Raw genomic sequence first — 22,899 nt, forward strand, 5'->3', positions numbered from 1 at the left:
CAACGCCATTAAGCTACACCAGAGGGTTAGCTACATCACAACAATACGACACTACAATAGTGGTATCGCCAACATCAAACTTAAAACCCACATATGAGGTATCGTCAACAACGAACTTTAAACCCTCATCAACGTCACTACAATAGTCGTATGGCATAGTCAACATCGAACTTAAATTCCATACATGAGGTATCGTCAACATCGAACTTTAAGCCCTCATCAACACCACAATATACTCTAGGGTATGGTATCGTCAACATCGAACTTTAACCCATAACCCACAAATAAATAACTCGTATACATACGTATATAATTATTCCACTCACAAGCCTATGTGATAATGTACACACGAAGTGTGCATCTCGCCAAAGGTGGTCAACCAAAACACACAACCGTGTCAATTGGACATGTACCCAAGTCCATCAAATCCACCTATATGTGAAGTGAGCTCTATAACCGAGAACCACTTCACCCGACCCGCACCCATCCTACACATACATAAGCATATAGGATATTAACACTCACCTTAAAGTCTTGATGAATGCTTCCAAGTAATCCGCGACTCGTCAATGGAAAGTACCTATTCCATTATCACAATTACAACGACACACTTAGAGTGGATTTACAAACCAACCCCATTCGACACTTAGTGCCATTTCGACCCAATTGTACTTCCAAGCACAATCCGTGCCCAAACTAACCAATAATCACTAACACAAGTAAGAATGGTCCTAATATGCCAATTAAACCCGAACACAAGTGTTCAACACTTATCGTTCTCAAAATCGCCCATAAACCCTAATTTTGACCCATAAAGTCAAAATCTCACGATTTACAAGTTTTGACACCAAAACATAGTTAACTCGGTTTTACACTTCAACTCAATCCATTTTAAGTTTATAAACCTCATTGAATCGACATTCGGGTCATAATCATCAACAAACCCTAATTTTGACTCTAGTCAAAATTAGTCAACCCCAAGAACCCTAAAGGTCTCCAATACATCAATAATCACTAACACTAGTGATTATACACCATTCTCAAGTCTTAAACATGGTTAAATCATTAACCAACCCAAAACCCTCCTTTAACACTTATAAACCCGAATCTTGGTGTTAATCTTCAATTAACAACTAAATGAGTTACATCTATGAATCATACAATCAAAAGCCCCAAATTGAATGATGAACACAAGAATGAAATTCGGAGTTAGAGCTTACCACTAGTATCACCGTGTAGCTAAGAACGAGGAGAACAAACTTGTCTACTACGCCAAAGATCAAAACCCGCTTCTTCCTTTCCAAAAATCCCTTTAAATCAAATGGGTGTTTGAGTTTTTGAGAGAAATATGAAAAGAAAAGGAAAAAGAATGAATAAATGAAATGGGTGGATGAGGTTAAGTCCTCAAATCTGGCTCAAATGCGAAAAGACCGAAATGCCCTTTTAAAAACTCTAAAATAACAAAAGAGTCTGCCAGCGACATATGGCGCGGCGCGCCATAACCCCGCGCGGCGCGCGACTCGGCAGAATTAGAATCCAGGGTCTTACATATTACTCAATCATTGAGATTGACTTTAAAGATTGAGAATTACAAACTCATGGAATTCAATGATATCTAAACTCGAGCTTGAACGAGAAAATATTTTGATCAAATTAAAACCGACTTGTTTTATGAAAACCCATTTTCAATGCGTTCATTACCATTGAACGTAAAATCCTAGGAATTCACCTGGAATTCATTAGGTCACCTGAACCAAATCGGGTGTCAACCGTAAGAACGGTGGTTGCATAGCATGGTTGAAGACAGGACCTTGTGCCAGACCGAAAAACTATAGGGTGATCTTTACTATTGCTCCTACCAAGGATAGTAATTGCATCCGACACGTTATAGACCATAATTAAAAGCATGTCACGGGACATTGCCTTAACAGTTGCTTGTTCAACGCTTTCCTTTACAACCGGACGGTAGTTTACCGAAAGGTAATATACGGAGAAAGTAAACTGGACGTGTTGCTTTCCCAATACAAGGATCGCAAGTGGGTGACACAAAACCGCAAGTTTTGAGCTAAAATTTTCAAATCTGAAACCCACCAAACCCACAAAAACAATTTGCAAATACCGGTGAAGGGTCATTCCGGAAAACTTATCTAGGGTAAAAGCTAGATTTAATTTTCAAAAGATCAAATGTTTTCATAAAGATCCAATTTCCTTAAGGATCTAAATTTTCATAGTCATGTGGGACTGTAAACCACAACGTTACTACCATTGTTCATACCGCCGTATAGAAATCACTAATGTACAAAGTGTGAAGAATAAAGAAGTGATTCTAGTATTTGTATTTCAAGATTATATTGCTTGAGGACAAGCAACGCTCAAGTGTGAGAATATTTGATAATGCTAAAAATGAACATATATTTCATAGCATTATCCCTCAAGAAAGACAAGCTTTTGGTTGCAATTGTTCTATTTACAAGTGATATTCATTTAAATAATAAAAGGTGAAGACAAAAGACAGATTCGACGAATTGAAGACGTAAACGACCAAAAAGCTCAAAAGTAGAATGTACAATCAAAGTAATTATATATATATATATATATATATTATATTATATTCTTGTGCATAGTTGACTCGTAATTTTGGGTCCGTTGCGTCGCGCATTGATAGTTGGTTCATGTCCCGGTTCTGGATTTTCGAACGTCCTTTCATACGATTTAATATTTTGTACTTTGCGTTTCGCGGCTCGTACTCTCGTAACTTTTAGACGTTTCTCAGCAATAATTTAAACCACTTGGATTGTACTTTGTACTTTTTATTGTTTTGGTCATTTGCGTCTTCAAATTGTCGAATCTGTCTTTTGTCTTCACCTTTTATTATTTAAACGAATATCACTTGTATATAGAACAATTGCAGCTAAAAGCTTGTCTTTCTTGAAGGATAATGCTATGAAATATGTGTTCGTTTTTAGCATTATCATAAATCTAAAAATTCAAAAATATTGTTTCTATTTTCAAATCAAATCTTGATTTGGCTAATCGTTAAATAGCCACCAACAAAACTATTTTGTACTTTTCATTTTCTTAGATTAACTTAGTTTATTTTCATTAGTTACAATCTTAATTCACACGCGTAAACTGTCCTTAGAACGATCTTGGATTTGCCAACATCTTCACTACTGCACGATCGGGTACACTGCCCGTTAGTATGTAAACTTTAATAATCGGTAATTCCTTTTATAAATAATACACGCGATTTTACACATTAGTAGACTCTTGTGATCTGTGCAAATAATGCAGTGTGTACCGTATAAATAATGTCTCCGTAGTTTTAAAGCAAAACCACTGCAGCCATTTCTAAGTCATGCACTGGATAATTCTTTTCATTTGGTATTAACTGTCGAGAAGCATAAGCAATTACTCGATCTCTCTGCATTAATACACATCATAAACCGGATAACGACGCATCACAATACACAACAAAATTGTCTGAACCTTCAGGTAATGCTAAAACCAAAGCTTGACACAATAACTGTTTCAATGTTTGAAAAGATTTCTCTTGTTCATCATTCCAATGGAAGGTTACATCTTTTCTAGTCAACTTGGTCAACGGACCCACAATCTTTGAAAAGTCTTTAATAAATCTTCGATAATAACCGGCTAAACACAGAAAACTCTTAATCTCTGATATGGCCGAAATGGACAGTTTTATTTGTGCGGTGTCGTTAGGTCGCAACAAGTCAGAATCAGCTACCAAGGGGGGGGGGGGGGGTGCTGTTTTAAATTTATATTTAGCGGGGCCTAAATCGTACTACTCCTTATTATGAGTAAGGAAAGTATGACTTAGATTCGTATTTTTAAGATATCAGTAGAACCGAACCTATATTTAAAGCTTAAAATAGTTATGAAGGAGTAGTGGTTACCTAATTTTGGGTTTTTCTAGTTTATAAGACGGATAAAGTAAATGCGATAAAATTCGTAATTCAGATAAGGTTAAAGAAAGTGCATACTATGATTTCATCAGTTATTCTGCTGATATTATGGAATGCTGGCTCATGAATAGGCAGAGGCCTTGTATTCATTACACTGGTTCTAAACGCCCCTGTCGTAAGACATGTCACTGGGTAATGCGATAGGCTTGAAGATTCTGAATAGATAGCAATGTCCCTTACCCCCGACACCCATGCAGTCTGACTACAGGCATACACGTTCAGACGGCTCATCCAATTGAGCGACTCGATTGGGTGACGTATTAACATTCCACAAAGGTCTAAACTTTCTTAAGCATAATAGAATACAGGTTTTACCATATCCGAGAGACGTGACGTGTTTCAATGCTTTCGTTAATGATTGGTTTTAAAAGATAGTTAGGCCCTTAAAAAGAGTTCAACCATAAAGAACACCATGGCCAAGTCCCGTTGACTTCCATGAACACGTTCGGTTATCCTAACGGTCCAATCCTTTATGTGTTTAAACAAACAGTTCCTTAATTAACTAAGAATCCCTCAAGCGGGGTGCAATGCTTGAGACCGCGTTATGGTGCAGTGTACTTGTAACACCCCGTCAAAATCCATTAACAGAATATTAACTCTGGTCTCAGTGCTTGGCTTGACTTCTACGTGATAGCAATGTTTTACAGCGGAAGCAATTAATACCTGAGAATAAAACAAGCAAAATGGATCAACAATAATGCTGAGTGAATCTACATGTTTTAGGTAAACAATGCAGTATGTTTAAAAAATGATATTCAGAAAACGTTTATTAGTGAAAGACCACCAAGGTTTAATGTTAAAAGGCTGTAGACAACGTTTTTCCTGTTTTAAAAGTTTATTGACAATATCATGTCAAATTTCAAATATTTGTAGATAATACCATGTCAAATTTTATCTCATTTATTTGTAAACCACAGTTTTAAATAACGTAATATAGTATCTGAAAAACACTATTCAGAAAAATATTTTAATAGAATTTGACCACAAGATTTCAATACGCACAACCCGAAGTTGCAAAATGTTTACATAATCCATGAGCACCTGAATACTAACAATGGCCTGAGTATAGAAACCACTATACACCCTTTACCCCATAAAAATGTTATACACTTGTTTGAGTGTATTTAATATTCAAAGTAAATGCACCACAGTTAATATTGTGTGGGTGAGGTTTGTCTAACCTAACGGATCCGTCCATCTAAATTTTGCTTACCCGAAGGTAATAAAAGTATTCAAGCTAGGGGCTTTGTGAACAAAACTCAATATGTATAATAAGTACTTGTGTCCAACATAAAAGAATTTATAAAAATGTAAGTAATCAGCGCGTATTCTCATCCCGAAAATAGAAAGTAAGAATGGGACTGTAGACTCACCTTTGAATAGCTCTTGAATAAAAGTAAGCAAGTAACTTGTATAGTTTAATTCTGAGTAATGCAACCTAAGTATACGTATATAGGTTGGTCATTATTTATGTCTTAAAATGTAATGATTTCATATAGTAAGTTGTCTTATTGCTCGACTCGATGCGTTTCAAAGTAAAAGTCAACACATAGTCAACTAATTCATGCAAGTCAAACAAAGGTAACCCAAGTCAAACCAAAAGTCAAACATAGTCAAGGTGGCCAACTAAATTCAACATCAGTAGTTTCATGTCAAATGTTGGTCAACATGTTAAACCTAAGTCAACTAACACGTTACAGATCATAATTAGTCAAATACACGACCACAGTTTATCGTCTAGCATAACGTTCATGTACAAGTTGCAAACAATGCACAATATCTCATAGCACATAGTACATGGTAGTATGATAAGCTCCAAATCTCAACTACACATATAAACATTTCCAAAAAGCAATAACAGGGTCTCATACGATATTTACAAGTCTTGTTTCAGAATGGACACAGTTATGGTTCACTAAATCAGTTTCTGACTGCGCACCAATCTCGTATTGATTATAACCGGAGTTAGCAACATGAAAATCAAGCTAGGTCAGTGGCTATGGTTCAAGGACAAATAAAATTACCACATATCCAAAATTCAGCCATTTTTGTTTAGCCAATATGTACAGTTAATTCAATCAAGTTGGACATTCTGTTTCAGCTCAAATCAGAAGTCACCAAAACTATGGCCTTAGTGTGCACAATGCATCGAGTTTCAGAGGTTGCAATAAACTATAAATATATCATATAACATACAGAGATCAATAATGCAGAAGGCCAAGGTCTCAAAAGGTACAAAACTCATGTTATAAAGCTATAGGTGCATACGTTACAGATTTGGACTGAATTCAGGTTATCGTTTTGATTCGCATATTACTCAAGTTTCACAAATCCGAATGATGCAAGGCCTAGATGAAAAGTTAACTATAACATATAAATTTTCCAGAAATGCAAATACCTAAATCATCAACTCATTCCAAATGAATTAAAAAGTCAATTTCAAGACAATGAGCAAATCAATTTTCCATGTTCATTCAATTAAGCATAACGGAAGCTATACAAATCCAAATCGCATGAAATCCTAGTCTAACTTGAGTGTTTTTAAGTCATATATACAATGGTTAACATGTTATAACACAATTCACAAAGTATACAACTCAGAAAATTCGGATTCATGGCAAGACCACAACAAAACTTTGATTTAACATATCTAGAGCATACGATAACGAAATCAATTGATTCTTGAGCCTAACGTTATTAATTTTTCGACCTATTTCTATCTAGATAATAATAATTTACAGAAAACAAGTCCATCATAACAGTATCATCAATAAATAATTCGGTTTTCACACAAAACAATCAGTACGATCAAATTAACGACTAACAATACATACAAACGCGATGAATCGAGCAATTGACCAACATAAACTATAAAACTTTATAAAATCAGAATTTTTAGAGCTAGGGTTTGAAAAATTATACCTTTGATCGTCAAAATTCTTATATCAATGCGTAGAGGACAACGGAAATTACAACTTTTGTGTTTGAGGTTTAATCAAAAAGTCAAAAATTGATGGTGCTAGGGTTGGATGGTGGTCGACGGTCGTGGGAGGGAGAGAGGAAGAAGAAATTCGACTGCTAATTGTAATTGTAAGGGTTATGCACTAGTTTAGGTTAACACTAAATATTTATATTAGGCCTAAAGATCAATAATTAACAACCAAGTCCCTCAAGGAAGCTCAAAATTAAAATTGGTGGGGTAAGGTAGCCATAGTTGGTCGAATGGCCCATGGGATGAGTTCCCGGGCTCGTGTTTTGCAAAAGCGTGTGTTCGTGGCTCGTTTCAAGTGCCGTTTAAACGTACCAAAGGCCCGGAACGCTAAACCGATCGTTAAAACGCAGCCAAACATTTAAAAGATAATAATTATTAAAATAATTATTGAAATAAACCCGAGCGTTTCGTTAATTGAAAAGCAATTTTTGAAGTTTTTCAAACCGTAACGTTATTATCGTGTTTCTTTATCCGAAATATATTTATCGATTAATATTAACCCATATTAATTTAAATAACCCACCAAGGATCACGTATGCATTTAATACACTTAAACACATAAAAAGTTAAATAATCACCGTTAAATCAACTAACGGACAGTTAACAGAAGTGACGAAAAAGGCAGGGTTGTTACAGTACTAATCAGCACTGACCGGGTTCCATAGCCTTACTTAGCATATGTACAACTTACAACAACCGTTGTGCTTCAGCATGCACGTACGAAGTTTATATGCTTGGTGACTATACTAGCATGGTCTGGGACCGACAATGTACTAAGGGTCTAGTCAGATGTTTTACTACGAAAGAGTCCTCAGTCGGAGTCCAAAGCTTGATAGACTTACTACAACCGGTGTGCCTCAGTCAGAAACTACGCTCTATTAGTTGGAAAAGTGATTGAGTTTAAAGCATAATCGGAAAGCATTTTAACAACATACACAAACCATAACATTATTTTGGCATTATAACTGGTTACATCATAGTACACACTAAAGATAACTACTCGCTAATCATGGCAACAACATCACAGAGCATAATGATAAAAGACATTATATAAAGATAAAGGATAGAAGTACCAGTAGATTAAACGATTTCCGAATATAAAAGTGACAACTTCAAATTCCAGACTGCTCCTAATACAATCTTCGGCGTTCTTCTCCGGGTACTAGGTTTCCCGCACGGAGTCGAAGACCTTGAAAGTATGACTAATATTGTACAAGAGAGAGAAAGAAGTGAATTGAAGTGTGTGTTGGAATGAATGACAAAGACCCTTCAAATAAGTATGAAATTTTTTCCTGCAAACGGCTGGCAGGCCGTTTGGCAGGTCGTTTGCAGGGGCCGTTTGCCAGACTAAGCTGTTTGCAAGGGCCTTGTAACTTGGGCGTGTGGCAGGCCATTTGCAAGCCAGGAAAGCCGTTTTGTAGGCCGTTTGGCAGGCTGTTTGGCAGGCGGTCTGGCTTGCTGATTCGCTGGATCGTAACTTGATTTCTTGTCTTTCACCGTTTTCGCTCTAGAATCTTCGTTTTAGCTTCGATTCTCTTGATTCTTTTTGCACCGTATTCGTAATTACTTGCTCTTCAAATCTAAATGACGAATTGGGTATTTTGTCGATAAAGTTTGAATCTTTCTTGTTTTTGGGTCTTAATACCGGGGTGAAAGCGTGACTTTTTAGCCGATATCAAATATCTCACACTTAGACTTTGCTTGTCCTCAAACAAACTCTCATTTTATTTTAAGAAATCTTTTCGAAGTTTCTTTTCTGATAGCCTAAGCGGTTTGCTTTTTATTATAAGAGCGAAAGATAAGTGAGTCATTTATGTTAGGATTGAAACTATCTCTGCAAGCATGCGAGGAGGTTACATGACTTAGGCTAGCTTTCACGGGTCACTCAAATCACACAAGTGTTTAAGGTTCCCTATAGATCTAAGAAATGAATTCACTCATAGCCAGTCATGCTGCACCCATCGTCATAGACTTGATAAAGACTCAAATCCTTGCTACTAATCTGAGAATGGTAGTAACCATAGCTTCTAGGTCATTTTTCAATGATGAAAAGGAATTTTGGAGTGGTAGTGAAGTTGTATTTGAAAGGTGAGAAAAAGGGTGATATAGTCCTTTATGCAGACTTTTATTCGGATAGATAGGAGTGCTGAAATTTTTGAGAAGCACTTTTGAACTTTTCTTCATTTCATAATCATTTTCGGTCAAGTTCTTCTTTGGCGTTTCTCTTTATAAGTTCTGATTTTCAGAACTTTGAAATATATAAATTTTTTTTTAAAGATTTCATCTCGAGAAACTTTTTGCCAGTAAACTTTTTCAAGACCTTTGCCATGATACTTGAGAGGTTTATGACATCGGGTTTCGGAAGGAATCTCATTTTCTGGATTTTTCGAGTGATAGTAAAGATGATGTGAATGTGGTGGTGAAGTAGAAGTAGTGGAGGTGCGAAAGGCTTATTTTTGACAAATGACTAGCTCTTCTGATTATAACTGAATCACGTTTCGCTGCTTTGGAAATGTAGATCTAAAGCAAGTTCTGATTCTGAGCACAGATATCGGCACTCTCAACGGAAAATAGTGAAGCATTAAAGATGAATGATGGTCTTATTTGGCTGCCTCACCATAATCAATTTAGGTCGATAATGCCTTAGTCATGCAATGTTCTATTAGAGATTTGGTTCATTCTAACAAAATTTCCACCCTACTTAAGTCTTACTTTTATTTACAAACGTTTTAGGTTTTCAAAAATACTTTTTCAGAAAGGCTTTCTCTTGTTAAAATTTTTGAGATTTGGCTTAAGAACTTGGAATCTTTGTAATGGGTTATTTTAATACAGCATAAAAAGATTATACCAAAATTCCACACTTAGACAAACATTGTCCTCAATGTTCCTAGTGTATCCCACACTTAGGAGTTTTAGTTGAAGATTTGGGAGTATTTGTCTAGTGTTTAATTGGGTTGGGATCCCACACTTAGTGATAAGCTAGGATGTGGCATAATATAAAGTTTGAGCAAGTAGCGGAAAGAAAGAAGTACCCCTAGCGGATGTTGCTTGTGACGATACTAGCTGGCTATCAATCCTTGTGTCCTTTATTGATCGGCTCATTTTTCATCTTTTATTCTTCTACTCTACTTTATTGCACGGGTTGCCTCCCGAAAAGCACTTTTGTTTAAGGTCGTTGGCCCGACCGTAGTGATGCTTTAAAAAGCAAACATTCCTCGCTGGCGGTTGTAATCTTGGTCTTCTCGTGGGAATGTGAGTCTTGGTCGGTATATCCTAAGAAAGTGTCAGACCAATAGTGGTAGTAGATCTGGTACTTCTCTTGAAGATCTTCTAAAAGATAGGTAGTGTGCAGTTTCGGCTCGTGATAAATCTTGAAGTCCGATGAGAATACGATCCACGGCTCTGCTGGTTAACCCATGAATGTCAATCATAGAGGCAGTGCTGGTGGTGATTATTTCTCTGGTGGGTTGCTCATTTCGGAGGTCTTCAAATAATGTTATAAACTGTATCTTTAGTATCTCGAAATCTTCGGAATGGTGATCACCACAGTAAGAGTCTGTAGCTTTGCACATATTAGTTAAAAGGCGAAGCTGAAAAGAAGTGAACAGCAATCCTGGCCCGAGCGTTAATGTCACCATTTTTGAGTATATCTCCTGACATCCGGCTTTAAATGTGAAACTTGGATCTGTGGATTCGTGGAAGATACGTGATATCTGCTTCGTAATGTAGGTGGTAATGTTGACTCGATCTGGTTTAAGATGAGAGAATGGATTGTTGCGCCTTACTTCCTCTATAACTTCGTCTCGTAACTCTTTGATAATCATATCAGCATGGTGATCAATTATTACGTAAATCACTAGCCTGTCTGGTGTGCTTTCGAAATTATCTCTTTCTAAGAGAGCAAAAAAACTGTGAATATCCTCGATCATTTACAAATCAGAGTGATAAGTTGGGCGTCCGGTGGAAAGATCCACGTGCTTCTGGATGAGAGTCAGTAGTGCTCGTTGGTTTGCTGAGAACGGAAGTGCAGATCCTGCTAAGGCATGGTAAACCTTTGAGTAAATGATCTTATGATCTCGATAGAATCTTGTCTCAAGAATAGTACGAACCACTGAATTGTGCTCTCATTGTCTTTCTTCTCGGTAGATATGATCGTGAAGAGTGTTAATAAAGTCTTGAATGCGTTCTTCTAGGATTTCAACATCGTTGTTTTCTCGATAGCCATATTTCGTTTCGTTAAGTGTAGCGTGTAATTAATTGTTTATTTACGGATGGCTTTGAGGATATCTTCGAATTCATCGGTATCATTGATGAAGGTTATCATGTCAGCGTGTGTGGATATGACCGAATTCGATCTGAAGAAGAGTCTGGCTCCCCTAGATCTGGTTCGGTTGGAGAGTGTGAATTATCCAGAATGTCTTCATGTTGCTCTCCCTCGTCATCATTCGTATATTTTTCTTCTGATGATGCGTCTGATGAATGGGTTCCTTTAGTATTCTGATTCTCCACTTTGATACTTACAGGATCAATTTCTATATCCTTAACCTCAACCTTGTCGGTCTTCTTCTTGAAGCGAATGATTAAACTGTGATCTTCCGTCTCAAGCCTCATTAATTCTTCAGGATGCTTAGTGCTTAGAGCGGGTATTGTCGCAGTTTCTTTTACATCTTCCATTTCCTCTTCCTCTTCAGATTCCTCCTCTTCCTCTATTTCTTTGATGGGATCCTCTTCTTCCATTTCTGGGTCATCTATAGACTGTGATTCAACACCCATCTTGATATCATTGGCTGGTGTGAAGACTCATCATCGGAAGTGATCCGTCTGGTGGAAATAGCAAACATCTCTGCTTGTCCAGAAAGATCGGTAGGTCGGTTAATTTTGAAGGTAAAGCTCTCCCCATGTGATCGCAAGATTAAGGTTTGATTGTACACATCAATGACAGTCGTAGCCGTATTCGTGAAAGTTCTTCCTAACACTACTGGTGTGTGTAGGTCTTCCTTAATGTACATTACTACAAAATCCGTAAGATACAAGAATTTATCAACTTTCACCAAGACGTTCTCAACTATGCCCATAGGATATCGAATTGTGTGATCGGCAAGTTGGATTGTCATTTTAGTTGGTGACAAGTCTCCTAACTCTAATCTCTTGTAAAGGGAGTAGGGGATTAGGTTGATACTTGCTCCTAAATCTGCTAGCGCATGAATGGTTCCAGATTGGTAGATCGAACACGCGAAAATGAATCGGCTCGTGTCTCCTAGCTTTGGTGGTAGAGAGTTTCTGAGTAATGCTGAGCATTCTTCACTCAGTGGAATTTTGTTAGAATCTGTAGCCTCTCATTTGTAGAGAGAAGCCTCCGGATGTATCTTTTCTGGTTGGGAACTTTGGACATGGTGTCCAGGAATCTTCCATCTAGTTTGAAGGAATCAAGCTTTGATGCTTCCTCCTGTAGCTTTCCAGGATAGGGTACACGAACTGGAGTTGCAGGGGGCAGCTTCTGAGTATATGTCAATTTGTTCTTTAGCTTAGCTGACCTTCTCCGTGGTTCTTCTTCTGGGATTACGGAATCCATTTGCTTAGCTTCCTCTATGTGTGGATTTTGGATAGTATTACTGGGTAACCTTCCATGTGGTCGGGTTTCAAGGAGTTGTGATAACTGTCCGAGCTGCGTCTCTAGACTTTTGAGCAGAGCCAATTGATTTCTCATTAGTATCTCCGTCTGGTCTTGTCTGGATGCAGTTCTCTGATTTAGTTTTTGTAGTCCTTGGATGAACTGAGTCAACTGATCATCAGCTCCGAGAGTGGGGTTGGTTACTTTTGTAATCTGGGTGGTTGGGGAATTTTCCTCTGCTGGTGGACCAGTGAGTGGAAGTGGTTGATCATAGGTCAATTGAGATTGTTGGAGTGGATAAGGTGGGTAACGATAGTGAAAAGGCTAGTTGCTTTATTGAAATTGATTAACCTTAGGTTGTTGATTGAATCCGGTATTTGGTTAATGAGCTGGGTACTGAACGTAACAGACTGAACCGTCAGGGTTTTTGTACTCAACTTGATATTATTCAGTGGGTTGCGGGTTGGCACAATTAACAAATGTCTGAGCCTGGTTGACCTGCTGCGACTGCGTCTTCAATTCTCCGAGATGTTTAGCGAGAGATTCCATCTTATCCGAGAGGGATTTGATCGCCTCCGTTTGATTATTAAGTGCGGATAGTGGTGCAGATGATGAAGTTGTTTCACCACTGTTCCAGTCATGATGCATTGTCATGTTCTCGAGCAATTCGCATGCTTCGTCTTCTATTTGGTTCACCAGATTTCCTTGAGCTGCTGCATCGATCGTCGTCCAATGATTTACCGTAAGACCATTGTAGAAGATACATATTTGAGCTGACCGTTCTAGCTGGTGATTAGGGCATTTTTTCAGTAGGGTTTTGAATCGCTCGCATGCAGTGTAAAGAGATTCATCATAACTTTGTTTGAAGTTAATGATGTCATTCTTCAGTTTGGTTTGTTTGGAAGGAGGGAAATATTTGGTTAGGAATTTAGTTGCCATCTCCGTCCATGACGTGATGGAATCTTTTTCCAGTCCTTCGAACCATGTTTGAGCATGATGAGTAAGAGAATAGGGAACAAGTATAGCCGGACTATATCTAGTCCAATCCCTGGCTATTTGTAGGAGTTCGAAAGAGATATGAATTTATCAAGGTGAGAATTAGGATCGTCATTCGGTAATCCATGAAATTGACAGCTGTTTTGGATGAGCTGGATGATGTGATGTTTTAACTCGAACGAGTGTCCTTGAATCTCTGGAAATCTGATTGGTCCTCCTCGACCTTCAATAGAGGGTTTGATATTTTCTGCTAAAGTAACGCGTAGCGCCATTTGATTTCTGATTCGTGCTTCCTTGCGTGCTTTAAAGATTATTGCGTCTGGATCAGGTACGAATAACAACGGCCCTGGTCTAGATCGGGTTTGGGTCATACACTGGGTATGCCTTTTTGTTTTTAATTTTAAGCAGATAAACTAAATTTCTATGGTAATCTAAGGTAATTCTATTGTAATCTAAGGTAATCTTAATCTAAGGTAGTCTAATTTAAAGTAATCTAATTTAGTCTAAGATAAACTAACTATCCTAAGGTTGAATATATTTTTGGTTCTGGCTACTGATTCCCTGGTATTTCCATAACAGAGCTTCGCATGAACTATTTAACAAACCAAGTAGCCAGGCCAACTACGGAGAGGCAGGATCCTTTTGGTTCCAATATAATTGGAGACTATTCGGAAAATACAATAACCAAGTCCGTGTATAATTGTCTTTCTTAGACACCACTAAATGCTTGTGAATAAGTTTGATAGAGAGCAGTATTATCTGATACCAGTTCCCCGGCAGCGGCGCCAAAAACTTACACTCCCCTTGATATGGCCGAAACGGACGGTTTTATTTGTGCGGTGTCATTAGGTCGCAACACGTCAGAATCAGCTACCAAGAGGGGGTACTATTTTAAATTTATATTTAGCGGGGTCTAAATCGTACTACTCCTTATTATGAGTTAGGGAAGTATGACCTAGAGTCGTATTTTTAAGATATCAGTAGAATCGAACCTATATTTAAAGCTTAAGATAGTTATGAATGAGTAGTGGTTACCTAATTTTGGATTTTTCTAGTTTATAAGACAGACAAATTAAATGCGATAAAATTCGTAATTCAGATAAGGTTAAAGCAAGTGCATACTATGATTTCATCAGTTATTCTGCCGAGATTATGGAATGCTGGCTCATGAATAGGCAGAGGCCTTGTATTCATTACACTGGTCCTAAACGCTCCTATCGTAAGACATGTCACTAGGTAATGCGATAGGCTTGAAGATTCTGAATAGACAGCAACGTCCCTTACTCCCGACGCCCGTGCAGTCTGACTACAGGCATACATGTTCAGACGGCTCATCCAATTGAGCAACTCGGTTGGGTGACGTATTAACAATCCACAAAGGTCTAAACTTTCTTAAGCATAATAGAATACAGGGTTTACCATATCCGAGAGACATGACGTGTTTCAATGATTTCGTTAATGATCGGTTTTAAAAGATAATTAGCCCGTAAAAAGAGTTCAACCATAAAGAACACCATGGTGAAGTCAGGTTGACTTCCATGAACACGTTCGGTTATCCTAACGGTCCAATCCTTTATGTGTTTAAACAAACAGTTCCTTAATTAACTAAGAATCCCTCAAGCGGGGTGCAATGCTTGAGACCGCGTTATGGTGCAGTGTACTAATCAGCACTGACTGGGTTCCATGGCCTTACTTAGCAGAGGTACAGCTTACAACAACTGTTGTGCTTCAGCATGCACGTACGAAGTTTATATGCTTGGTGACTACACTAGCATGGTCTGGGACTGACAATGTACTAAGGGTCTAGTCATATGTTTCATTACGAAAGAGTCCTCAGTCGGAGTCCAAAACTTGATAGACTTACTACAACCGGTGTGCCTCAGTCTATCTTGCGTTGTATCCAATAGACTTCTCTTACCAAGGGGTGACACAGATAGTGTACTCTGAATCGGGGTTCGCGACTTCCCAATAGCATAGCAAATAACTACGTTCTATTAGTTGGAAAAGCGATTGAGTTTAAAGCATAATCGGAAAGCATTTTAACAACATACACAAACCATAACATTATTTCGGCATTATAACTGGTTACATCATAGTATACACTAAAGATAACTACTCGCTAATCATGGCAACAACATCACAGAACATAATGATAGAAGACATTATATAAAGATAAAGGATAAAAGTTCCAGTAGATTAAACGAGTTCCGAATGCAAAAGTGACAACTTCAAACTCCAGACCGCTCCTTATACAATCTTCGGCGTTCTTCTTCGGGTACTAGATTTCCCGCACGGAGTCGAAGACCTTGAAAGTATGACTAATATGGTACAAGAAAGAGAAAGAAGTGAATTGAAGTGTGTGTTGGAATGAATGACAAAGACCCTTTAAATAAGCACGAAATTTTTGCCTGCAAACGGCTGGAAGGCAGTTTGGCAGGCCGTTTGGCAGGCCGTTTGCAGGGGCCGTGAAATATCCCGTTCATATTGATTATAAACGTTCCATATTAATTGATTTCGTCGCGAGGTTTTAACCTCTATATGAGACGTTTTTCAAAGACTGCATTCATTTTTAAAACAACCATAACCTTTATTTTATCGATAAAGGTTTAAAAAGCATTACGTAGATTATCAAATAACGATAATCTAAAATATACCGTTTACACACGACCATTACATAATGGTTTACAATAAAAATATATTACATCAAAAATAAGTTTCTTGAATGCAGTTTTTACACAATATCATACAAGCATGGACTCCAAATCTTGTCCTTATTTTAGTATGCAACAGTGAAAGCTCTTAAAAATCACCTGAGAATAAACATGCTTAAAACGTCAACAAAAATATTGGTGAGTTATAGGTTTAACCTATATATTATCAAATCATAATAATAGACCACAATATTTCATATTTCAATATACATCCCATTCATAGAGATAAAAATCATTCATATGGTGAACACCTGGTAACCAACATTAACAAGATGCATATAGAATATCCCCATCATTCCGGGACACACATCGAACATGATAATTTCGAAGTACTAAAGCATTCTAAATTCTAGAATAGGACTTGTTGGGCCCGATAGATCTATCTTTAGGATTCGCGTCAATTTGGGGGTCTGTTCCCAAATTCTTAGGCTACCAAGCTAAAATGGGGCATATTCGGCTTCGATCATTCACCCATATAATGTAGTTTCATTTACTTGTGTTTATTTCATAAAACATTTATAAACTTGCATGTATTCTCATCCCAAAATATTAGATTTTTAAAAGTGGGACTATAACTCACTTTCACAGATTTTTACTTCGTCGGGAAGTAAGACTTGGCCACTGGTCGATTCACGAACCTATAACAAATATGTACATATATATCAAAGTATGTTCAAAATATATTTATAACATTTTTAATACGTTTTAGTGTTTAAAGTTTATTAAGTCAGCTGTCCTCGTTAGTAACCTATAACTAGTTGTCCACAGTTAGATGTACAGAAATAAAGAAATATATATTATCTCGAATCAATCCACGACCTCGTGTATACAAGCCTCAAGCTAGATCACAACTCAAAGTATATATAAAATTTTGGAATCAACCTCAACCCTGTATAGCTAACTCCAACATTACTGCATATAGAGTGTCTATGGTTGTTTTGAAATATATATATACATGGGTCGATATGATATGTCAAAACATTGTATTCGTGTCTATGGTATCCCAAGATTACATAATATATTAGAATACATGTATAATACAATATGAGTTAGCTAGGATATGATTAATATAGATTTGTTACCAATTTTCACGTAGCTACAACAAGAAAAATTATCCAATCTTTTTTACCCATAACTTCTTCATTTTAAATCCGTTTTGAGTGATTCAAGTTGCTATGGTTTCATATTGAACTTAAGTTTATGAATCTAAACAGAAAAAATATAAGTTTATAGTCAGAAATATAGATTACAAGTCATATTTGTAAAGGTAGTCATTTCAGTCGAAAGAACGTCGTCTAGATGACCATTTTGGAAAACATACTTCCACTTTGAGTTTAACCAAGATTTTTGGATATAGTTTCATGTTCATAAGAAAAATCATTTTTCCAGAAGAACAACTATTAAATCAAATTTTATCATAGTTTTTAATTAACTAACCCAAAATAGCCCGCGGTGTTACTACGACGGCGTATATCCGGTTTTACGGTGTTTTTCGTGTTTTCAGGTTTTAAATCATTAAGTTAGTATATCATATAGATATAGAACATGTGTCTAGTTGATTTTAAAAGTCAAGTTAGAAGGACTAACTTTTGTTTGCGAACAAGTTTAGAATTAACTAAACTATGTTCTAGTGATTACAAGTTTAAACCTTCGAATAAGGTAGTTTTATATATACGAATTGAATGATGTTATGAACATCATTACTACCTCAGGCTTTGTGGATAAACCTACTGGAAATGAGAAGAATAGATCTAGCTTCAAAGGATCCTTGGATGGCTTGAAAGTTCTTGAAGCAAAATCATGACACGAAAATAAGTTTAAGTAAGATTTCCACTCGAAATAAGATTGTTAAAGTTATAGAAATTGAATCAAAGTTTGAATATGAGTATTACCTTGTATTAGAAAGATATTTTACTGTAAATAAGAAAGATTTCTTGAGGTTGGATGATCACTCAAAGTGGATTTGCAAGATTGGAAGTAAGCTAGCAAACTTGGAAGTGTTGTTGGTGTGTTCTTGAGTAGGTGTTTTATAACTTGGTTTATGTATGGATTTATGAACTAGATTGAGCTAGATTTTGTTGAAGATGATGAAGAACACTTAGAACAAAGGAAGAACACTTGAGAGAGAGTAATTTGATTCAAGAAAATTGCAAAGTGAATGTGTTTGTGAGCTCTCTAATTCACGTGAAGGTGTAGTGTCCATATAGGCTCCATTAGTTTGTAATTTTGTGAGATATTTCATGCTAGATGTTAAATGATGGTTCCCATATGGTTAGGTGACTCACATGGGCTGCTAAGAGCTGATTATTAGAGTGTATATACCAATATTAAATACATTTAGAAGATGTGTATTGTACGAGTACAAATACGAGTGCATACGAGTAGAATTGTTGATGAAAATGAATGAGGATGTAATTGTAAGAATTTTTGTTAAGTAGAAGTACTTTGATAAGTGTCTTGAAGTCTTTCAAAAGTGTATGAATACATATTAAAACACTACATGTAAATACATTTTAACTGAGTCATTAAGTCATCGTTAGTCGTTACATGTAAATGTTGTTTTGAAACCTTTAAGTTAATGATCTTGTTAAATATTGTTAACCCATTGTTTATTATATCAAATGAGATATTAAATCATTACATTATCATGATATTATGATATATTAATATCTCATAGTATGATATATTTATAGTTAAATGTTGTTACAACGATAATCGTTACATATATGTCTCGTTTCGAAATCATTAAGTTAGTAGTCTTGTTTTTACATATGTAGTTCATTGTTAATATACTTAATGATATGTTTACTCACCATAATATCATGTTAACTATATATATAACCATATATATGACATCATATAGTTTTTACAAGTTTTAACGTTCATGAATCACCGGTCAACTTGGGTGGTCAATTGTCTATATGAAACCTATTTCAATTAATCACGTCTTAACAAGTTTGATTGCTTAATATGTTGGAAACACTTAATCATGTAAATAACAATTTCAATATATATATATATATATATATATAAACATGGAAAAGTTCAGGTCACTACAGGCCGTTTGCTAGACCAAGACGTTTGCAACGGCCGTTTAACTTGGGCGTGTGGCAGGCCGTTTGGCTTGCTGATTCGCTGGATCGTAACTTGATTTCTTGTCTTTCACCGTTTTCACTCTAGAATCTTCGTTTTAACTCCGATTCTCTTGATTATTTTTGCACCGTTTTCGTAATTACTTGCTCTTCAATTTTAACCGACGAAGTGGGTATTTTTTTTTTTGGCCGGAGGTCCTCTTGGAAGCAATCTCTTTATCCATCGAACAGAGAGAAGGAGGATTTTCCCTACTCTTGTGAGTGTTTCACTCGGGGAGGAGAAATGATTTCTCTTTATTCTAGAATAGAGGAAGAATTGTCTACGTCTCACCTCCCCCGTACCCCACGTATGTGGGATTGGGTATGTTGTTGTTGTTGAAGTGGGTATTTTACCGATAAAGTTTGAATCTTTCTTGTTTTTGGGCCTTAATACCGGGGTGAAAACGTAGCTTTTTAGCCGATATCAATCTCAGTTGAATTCCAATGCATTACCGCTTCAATTTTGGATGGATCCACTTTGATACCTTCTTGGCAGATAACATGACCCAGAAACTGAACTTCTCGCAACCAGAACTCACACTTAGAGAACTTGGCATATAATTTCTCACGTTTCAAGAGATCTAAAACATGTCTTAAATGTGTAGCATGCTCAGATTCTGTCTTTGAATAAATCAAAATGTCATCAATAAACACTATCACGAATTTATCAAGAAATTTTTGACACACCCGATTCATTAGATCCATGAAAATAGCAGGCGCATTTGTTAACCCAAATGGCATAACCAAAAATTCATAGTTACCGTATCTCGTACGAAAAGCAATCTTAGGGATATCTGATTCGGCAACCCGAACTTGATGATACCCTGAGCGTAGGTCAATCTTTGAAAAGAATGAAGCTCCTTACAGCTGATCAAACAAATCATCAATTCTTGGTAACGGGTATTTGTTCTTCACTGTTTTCTTATTTAATTCACGATAATCGATACACATGCGGAGCTTTCCATCTTTCTTCTTAACGAATAACACTAGAGCACCCCACGGTGAAGAACTCGGTCAGATGAACCCATGATCTTGCAATTCCTGAATTTGTGACATCATATCACGAATCTCGGATGGAGCTAATCGTTACAGAGCTGTAGCAACTAGCATGGATCCCGGCAACAATTCAATTTTATATTCTACTTCCCTAGCTGGCAACAAACCCGGAAATTCATCTGGGAAGACTTCTGGGAAGTCGGACGCTACTGGGATTTCGGATATCGTCTTCTTTTCTTTCTTAGCATCGATCACGTATGCGAGGAACGAATCACACCCCTTTGCTAACGATTTATTAGCTTTCATCATCAAAATTGACGGACAATTAAACCCGCCCCATTCATCTGGGGCCACAGCACGTGTCCCATCGGTCAAAGGAAAAGATATTAATTTCTTATGACATTTTATACTTGCCTTATGGTGGCTTAACCAATCCATACCTAATACGACATCAAAGCTCGGTATAGGCATAACAAGACAAGTCACAGGGAATTCATTCCCATCTATTTCGATGGTTACTCCAGACACAGAGGTTGTGACTGGAACCGTCCTACCATACCCACTTCTATTCTTAAGGGTTCAGATACTACGTTGATAGGAAATTTCAACTTATCACATAATTACAGACATAAAAGAGCGATTTGCTCCACAATCAAACAACACATGAGCCGGCGAAGAATTTATCAAAAACATACCGATAATCGCATCGTCGGTTTCAGTAGCTGTATCAATCGACATTTGAAAGGCTCTTGCTTCATGTGGTGGAGGATTCTTTCGCTTCTGTCCCGTTAAAGAAGTAGAGGATCCTCCGACTGACATTGTTCTGGCTCCCGACCCAATCCCGGAACTCACCCTCTTAGCTGTTGGACACTCGGCTGACCTGTCTCCTACTTTCTGACAATTCCAGCATACATTCTCCCTGAACGAACAAGACGGGACATCATGACCCAAAGTTCCACATCTCGTGCATCTCTTTGTCAAATTTGAACACAGATCGGCATGCGATGATTAGCATGGATTACACCAACTTCTTTGATTCCCACTACTACCACCCTGTGAAAACTTTCCGCTTTGTTAATTGTTGAAAGGCTTATGTGACTTGTAACACGTCTGGCTTGTTGCTTGTTTTGGTTGCGACATCTGTTCCCTTTGACTACTTTTTGTTGCCTTAACATCATCTTCCACCATCTTTGCCATTGCAAACGCTTGTGGAAAGGTTGTTGCTAATCTTACCATGGATCGATACTCTGGAATAATCATCTCCACAAACTGATCAATCTGAGATTGCTTGTCAGAAAGCCATTGCTGAACAAAATGAAGCTTATCGGTATATAGTTCAATCACTTAATCAATCATCATTTGATGAGTCATTTTCAAATTCATGAACTCTCTTCTTCATTTTGTAAATTTCATAAGGAGTGCAATATTGCTCGCACACCTTTGCAGAGAACTGTTCCCAGGTTACTTGACTTAACTGTTCTTTCGAAACTTGGGAAGTCAATGACTCCCACCAGCCCATGGCTTTCTTCTTCGGGATTCTACTGGCATAAGTGACACGTAATTCAGGTTCACATTAGCACACCTCCGATGCCCGGTCTACTTCTTTCAATCAGTCTAAGGTATCTTTTGGATTTGAACTTCCTAAGTATTCTGGAGGTTTGCATTCTAGAAACTGTTTAAACGTACACTTTTTCTTGGTTTCTGTTGGTTATTGTGAAAACATTTTGTATGGTATAGGGATACATCATCTGATTAGGGTATTGGTATCCAGATTGGAGGGGTATCTGGTTAGCTTGTGGTGTTTGAAATTGAGGAGGTAATGGAAATTAGAATTATTGTTGTAGTTGCTGAGATGAACTCCCAGTGGGTGTAGGCCCACGTCGAGGGAATGGAAAACCAGGAGGTGGAGGTTCAACAATTTCACCTGAGGTACTTGCAGGAAGAATATTTTCTAGTTCTGCAATCTTTTCACGAGCTTCCTGTAGGTCACTTTGCAACCTCCGGTTGTATTCTTCTTGATCTTCATCTGAAATTTCACCCTTTGTCGGAGCTCTGAAGATTCCGGGGGTCGAGGGAGCTTGAACATTCTGCCTGTCAGTCATCTTTTAACCTGTACTGCATAACATCTCACCAGAGCTTAGTGGATAAACTGTTAGTACTATAGTCTAACACACATACCCACTATATTCACTTAACCCATCTCCAAAGATATGTTTGATACCTCATACTCAAGGTTTGCGAATACGACATCCATGTGTACATACTGCCAAATCTACGATCTGATACCAACTTGTAACACCGTACTTTGTTTTAAAAACACACGGAAACATATTCTTTTAATATTTACAAACTATAACTTAGTAATTAACTGAACCATAGTTATTACATTCATCCATGTGTTACGTTAACTAAAAAGCTTATACACACATACCGGTATCAAAATACATACATTAGAGTTATTCGTATCAAACATATC

Source organism: Rutidosis leptorrhynchoides, chromosome 9 (genome assembly GCF_046630445.1).
Source record: "Rutidosis leptorrhynchoides isolate AG116_Rl617_1_P2 chromosome 9, CSIRO_AGI_Rlap_v1, whole genome shotgun sequence".
NCBI lineage: Eukaryota > Viridiplantae > Streptophyta > Magnoliopsida > Asterales > Asteraceae > Rutidosis > Rutidosis leptorrhynchoides.